The following is a 7,341-nucleotide window of genomic DNA, read 5'->3' as shown; positions in this document are numbered from 1 at the left end:
TTGATGATAGTTGTAGCACTCTTACATTAGTTAGATAGAATTTTTACTTTGAATTTAGTTCATTTCCATTACTATTTTTAATTTTTTTGGTTCATTATGTGTTATTCATTAACCCTACCACAAATTGTTTTAATGCATTGGATATGTTCACTTTCCAATTTTCCAACTTCTCATTAGCATCATTGCCATCCAATACCACATTTAGCATATTCACCTTCACATTAGACTGTTTCTTGTAGAAAAATAAGGACACCTGTAGCAGTTTGCAACCCGACTTCCAAGCTTGCCCAAATTCACACGAAACATAAGATAATCCGTGATTCAACGATTTGGGAAACTTTTGAACAGACAGATAATCAGTGATCCGTGTGCTTTGACAATCCGTGATCCGTGTGCTTTGAGAAGCGGATGCACACATTATATCCAATATGGTCGGGGGTATCCTGTAGCATTAACAGGTGAGGCGCATCTGTCAACAACCTTTTCGGACGGCCAAGACATTTTTATAAGCTCTGCATTTAATTCCGTTTTTTTTTGTGAAGCCGATCTTCCATAGTTTTTGCCTAAAACAGGTATGTGTTTAGGCTTTCTGTTTGTTTTATTAAAAAATATCTCTTTGGATAAATTATTATCATATCCTGTTGCCTGTTCAGATTGTTGGGGCTACCTTTAGATTATATCTTTTTGATTTTGCAGACTTTAAACACATATCTACTAAGCATAGGATGATAAAACGTTGCATTTTCTTGGATCGGATTCTAGCTTAGTTATTTCCTCTGCTTTTGGGCATATGTAACGTTAAGTGCATGTTAATGGAATTTGATTACTTGTTTCTTTGTGTTAAGTACATTGATAAGCAGAAAAACCTTTATCGCTTCCGAAACATCTTCACCATGCACTTTCTGGGTAGAAATGTTAGGACTTCTTATTATTTTCAATGGCATATTACCACAAGAACGCTTGAGATGAGGGATACTCAGATTACGTCCAGAACAGATACAAATTGGTGTATTTTCAATGGCATATTACCACAAGTCTTCTTATTTTCAATAGAATATTACCACAAGAACGCTTGAGATGAGAGATACCCAGATTACGTCCAGAAAAGATACAAATTGGTGGTTCTTTCAGTGACCTATCCCTAGCCAGTTTCTCAACAGTAACTTTCACCTTTTTCTCAGGAAGACTAATTTGAGAGGCTTCCATCTTTATACGAAACCACCTCTTTCTTTTTCATAAATAGAAGATTTTGATATCATTGGGCATGGACTATCTGTTGTAACAAGTCCCAACATAAGTCGTCAAAATGGTCATATATTTTGTTCAATAGCACAATGACTAACCTGCAAAACATAAACCCCGTTTGTTAATAACATCTGGAGCATTAAAAAACACATTTTCCTTCACAATGAAGCAACATAGAAACCCTCAGAATTGAAAATATCCATTCTTACAAGTAGTGGAAAGACTGAACTGTAAGTCCCATCATAAGTCGTCAAAATGGGCATAGATTCTGTTCAATAGGACAATGCCTGACCTGCAAAACATAAACCCCGTTTGTTAATAACATCTGGAGCATTAAAAAACACATTTTCCTTCACAATGAAGCAACATATAAACCCTCAAAATTGAAAATATCCATGCTTACAAGTAGTGGAAAGACTGAACTGTAAGTCCCATCATAAGTCGTCAAAATGGCCATAGATTTTGTTCAATAGCACAATGCCGGACCATAAACCCCGTTTGTTAATAACATCTGGAGCTCCTTCTATTAGGGGATCTCCCTTCTACTAATTATTTCCAAAGCTCATATTTCATCTCAAATTCTGGGCTGTTTATATATTGTGTCATCCTTTCTTGTCTTCCTCATTGCAGTCTTTTATTATCAGGTGGAAATGTGCTTCTGAATTGGGTCTACATGGTCTTCTAGCATATGAATGGGACAATTTTATTAAGAATCTTATTCTTAATGGTCTAATCTTTTTTTTTCTGAGTAAAGACTATTCTATTAGGATTAAAAAGAGAAAAAAAATTTACAAAGAGGTTTGAACCTCTGAGGGGGCCGTAGCCTGCCCTCTGTCAAAGAACCATTGCAGGTAGCTTTTTTCCTTCTGTTTACAAAACTGATAATCATAGCCTCAACACTGAACAGAACTATATGGACCAAGACTAAACAGAGCTAAACGCTCCAGAGTGAGCTTCCCTATTACAAAAAACTGTTCTTTACCATAATTACAAAAAAGGAAATCCAAAATTGTACCCTGGAGAATGAACAAATTCATATTGTTGGTATCAGAAGCCATGCACACTAAAAATGACACACGAGATCCAGAAAACCAAAACGGACTTACTGTCCTGTAGCTGAAACCAAAGGTAATTAAACTTGCCGTGGCGCATCCGTAGCATTTTCATTAACCTGATTAGGGGAGCTTGCCCAGGTTACCATCACCTCATCTTCAGCTTCCATCAAGTTGCCTTCTGTAGGAGGCACAAGGTGCAGAACACTGCCAAAGAGGCGCGCTGGCTCACAAACTATGGTCTGTTCTTGAGGAGAGTCCGGCGGAGGGCGAGAAGCCTCCTGTTGACCTTCTTCGTACACCGCAGCAAAAACATTGAGGACAGCACCAGCCAAGCTGCTCTGAGAATCACTGGAATTCTGAGAAAGCGACTGTTCCTTGGAAATTTCGTTTGAGCTTGTGAGCTCATCTTCTTCCTCCGAGAAGATGACAGTAATTATAGCTGAGATGAGCGGTCTGTTAAGTCTGCTTTTGAACTTAAACCTTGAGGTATGAAGGGAACTGTTTAGGGAGGGTCCAGAATTGTCTGAGGGCGGAGAGGAAGGTGAAGCAGTAGCTAACGGGGATATACGACGAGGCGCAGAGCTACCACGCCCTCCAGATCCTCCACGGGATCCCGAGTTGCTCCCTCGCCTTGGAATACCCCGACGACGGGCCATAACAGAATACAACAGCGGAATGAGGATGCTAAAGGACTGGGTGTGAGGGAGAAGCAACGTGCTGGGCAATTGTAACCAGATTAAAAACCAGACCTTTGAATGAAAGACCCAGAAGCCCAGCACACATAAGCTAGACTCGGCGTCAAGAAAATACCCAACGACGACTGAGAAAGCCCAGTACCCAACCCAGACACCTTTAACAAGGACAAAAACCAAATCCCTTCCCGAAATGAACCAGAGGACTGACTTAAGACACCAGACGCAAATGGAGAAAACAAACTTAATGCACCCGACGCTGTCTGAAAGAGGCAGAACTATATACCTGAAGCCGACCAAATGGGAGCAGTTATGAGACCAAGGAGGCTTCCAAATTCGCTGTGTTGCACTAAGACTCTGAGACCATGACCACCAGAGGAGACCTCTGCTAGAAAAAACCGGAAACACTACATTGATGCCTGAAAAGACCAGAACAAATGAACCCTGGAGAATGCGCGCCATCCTGATAACTTCCATCTGCGTACGAGCTCGGGCCTTCATTAATGCGGATTAATTACCTGCCACGAACCGCCTTACCCTTCTTAATTACTCGCCAGTTGCCGACTCCGCGTGCTCCAGCATTAACACCTCTTAAGGACACCCGCATCCGGGTTTGAGTCTTCCTTCGACTGCATATCACTTGTTACTATAGTATGGAAGGTGGAAAGTTGGTTCTCAGAAGCTATGCAAGATATAGAGCCTTCATAGAATTCCCTTCCACTGTCCACTCCTAAATTAGCAAGAAAGTCTGCCAGTTTGTTCCCTTCCCTTCTGATGTGTTTAAAAGAAATAGCTTGATTGTGAATAAGCCATTGCTGTAGTAGCTCGAGTCGAGTTGCCATTCTCCAGCTGCTACTGACCTTGTGAACCGGGGATCCCTGCAGAAGTTTTAAGGCCATGTTTATGATTATTTGGGAGTCCATGATCCATCAACCTCCTCTAAATACATTATCCCCTACTGTTAAATCAAGAAAAACACTATGAAGTGCTCTTGGATTAGCATGGTTACCTTTGTTGCTTCTTAGCTACATCCTTTGACACAAGGAAAAATAGAACCCCCAAAATAAGACATAGGGGATGTGAAAATATATAAATTTATTTATATATATGAAACAAAAAAATATTAAAATTACAGAAAAATAAGACATGCAGACATAAGGAGCTACATCAAACGCATCTGAACAGATTTTTGAAATTTTTTGGTGCCTCGACTGTTGTATATGTAGGGGTAGCTGGGGCTAGACTGTTTGACACATGTCAAACATGCAAGCTTGCATGACCATGAATCCAGGTGTACAACATGTGGATTTTTGGGGATTTTGATTTGTTGATATCCAACTTTGTATGGCTTTAATAAGAAGACCTTACTCACATGATTTTTCATTATGTGGTTTTTCTCTAGTTGATGATGACATATAAGATGGTTTTGGTTTCAAAACAACTTTGGATTCTTCTACTTACTTAAAAACAATCTTATCTTTAGGTATACAATATGTTGGTTTGACAACAACAAAAAAGTTTCCTTAGATATGTAGAAACCTTCAGAGCCAGTGAATGCTGATTACTGCTGAGTAGAGTGAATGGATTAAAGCTTGCTTTCAAATATGATCTATCCTGCCTAAATGATCCATCAACCTCCTCTAAATACATTATCCCCTACTGTTAAATCAAGAAAAACACTATGAAGTGCTCTTGGATTAGCATGGTTACCTTTGTTGCTTCTTAGCTACATCCTTTGACACAAGGACACATAGAACCCCCAAAATAAGACATAGGGGATGTGAAAATATATAAATTTATTTATATATATGAAATAAAAAAATATTAAAATTACAGAAAAATAAGACATGCAGACATAAGGAGCTACATCAAACGCATCTGAATAGATTTTTGAAATTTTTTGGTGCCTCGACTGTTGTATATGTAGGGGTAGCTGGGGCTAGACTGTTTGACACATGCCAAACATGCAAGCTTGCATGCCCATGAATCCAGGTGTACAACATGTGGATTTTTTGGGATTTTGATTTGTTGATATCCAACTGGCTTTAATGCTGATTACTGCTGAGCAAGCTTTAATCCTTCAGCTTCTAAGTGAGGAAAAGGATAATTAAGAAGAGCCATAAACTACATTGAATGAAGATCAAGAAATCAAGCCTAATATGAAAAAAAAATTAAATAGCCACATAATCAACATGACAAGCATAAATGTTTTGCCTAGATGAAGAATGGTGAAAATACATGGACAAATAATTAAAAACAAGATATTGAAATTGGTTGATCAAGCTCTCTGTCGAGGTTCCATCTAGAAGTTAAGAGTGGGGGTAGCCACAATAATGACCTGGGTTCAAAACATCATTTTCCCACATTATATGTATGAATTGGCTAGCTTAACAGCCCCAACTTTACTTTAAAGTGGGGAGAGAATATGAATATCATGACTTATTTGATGTACACATTGACTGCATTCAAATCAAGTTTTGGGACAAATTTCTAGAATTACTAATGTCACAAGGATATCGGTTCTCTTGTTCTTTGAAAGTGTAAGGTCCTTATATGGTAGAGGGATTTGAGACAGAATATGCATAGAATTTATTTGCTTGCAGGAATGAGTGCGCTTAATGGCACATTGGCGGGGATAAGCACAGAACAGAACTGAGGTTCATGAGATTGAATTGTGAAGATTCCCTTGAAGCTCTTAACTGTGACAAGTCCCTTTCTTACTACCATTCATACTATGCAGTGATATGTTTTCTTTAGAATGAAAGCCATCGAAATTGATATAATCATGATTTGAGGCTCTGGTTTATTACAATATGTTGGTTTGACAACAACAAAAAAGTTTCCTTAGATATGTAAAAACCTTCAGAGCCAGTGAATACTGATTACTGCTGAGCAGAGTGTTTAGACAATGTAAAGAAGTTTCATAATCTTGCAGCAGGGTCTAGAGGATCATCATTTGAACATTTGAAAGTGGCATGATACTTATTTCACAAAGTGTAGCATTAAAGGGTCTCATTGACAACATTGAATACAACAGTGTCGTTGCAGTTATTAACCTATTGATTTTTACATATGTCAGAACTGAGGTTGAATAGAGGGTACTTGAAAAATTGGTACAGTGAAGCAGAGCATGTTGATGCTAGGGTTTGTTGCAGCACATTAGTCTACCAATCTATGATACTATCTATAGTTGAGCATCAATCAGATTGGTGGCATTTTGAGTTATGCTTGTGGAACATTTGATCCTTGGTACATATTGGATTCTCTCTAGACTATCTAGATTCTAGAGTATGGAAGATGATGTTAGGAACAATTCTAGAAAGGGCCAGGACTTTAAATCAGGATTACATAAGAAACCCTGACATAATCAAATTTGAAGCAAGCTACTCTAGTAGGTCCTGAAGCAGTTAAAATTTGGTAATAACGGTCTCAATATGAGAAAACTTGAAAGTCTCTTTTCTTTTCAGTTAAGAGAGAACCAGCCCCTTTGTGCAACCCCTATAATCATAAGGAACAGTGATTGAATCCTTGGAAAGCCCAGATTTTGTGATGCTTGAATAAAAGGGACCTTCATAAATTGGGTTCTGTTCATAGCCTCTGTTCTGTTTATGTTAGGTTCCTTTTAAAAAAAATACAATTACTACACATTAGTGCAAGGATCCAAACAATCATTGCAACAATTGTAATATTGATGGTTTCATTGGATATAAGTGTTGAAAGCTACATCTAGGGTTGAATCCAAATAAATATAGTTTTTCCAAGAAGAATAACATATTAGATATGGATTCATTCAACCTAATAGAGTGTAGCATGGATGTAAATGAGAAGACTGTCTACACCTCAGTGCAAAAGGAGTTGAATATGAATATCCTTCATAGCAAGGAAGAGAATGAGATGACTAAATTATTCCAGATTAATACTCAAGTAAAAAATACCACGGTGGATGCTCTATTCGATTTTGATTCATTGGAAAAACTCACAGCAAAAAATCAAGTCAACAAGCTTGTGTTAGATGTTCATGATTATTTGAACCACTATCCATTGGAATGGGTGAATAGAGATGTAGAGCTCAAAGTCACTAAATAGTGTAAGGTCAAGTTTACTATAAGTGCATATTTTATGAAATGGATTTATATATAATACTCCTTGATGTGTGTGGTATAGTGTTTGGAAGCCCTTACATGTACACAAGGGATTGATCTTCATGATCAGGGAAAACTAGCACTTATTGATCAAGGATGGGGAAGTATTTCATCATCAATGTGGAAAAAGGTAAGTAGAAGGTCTCTCTAGTAAGTTCCAACCAAGCCAAAAATCGATCACTTTTAGTGGAAAATTTGTATTATTTT

Source organism: Pinus tabuliformis, chromosome Q (genome assembly GCF_031772625.1).
Source record: "Pinus tabuliformis cultivar Carrire ecotype Pingquan chromosome Q, CPIR1, whole genome shotgun sequence".
In the NCBI taxonomy this organism is placed as follows: Eukaryota; Viridiplantae; Streptophyta; class Pinopsida; order Pinales; family Pinaceae; genus Pinus; species Pinus tabuliformis.
This window is presented reverse-complemented; position numbering follows the sequence as displayed.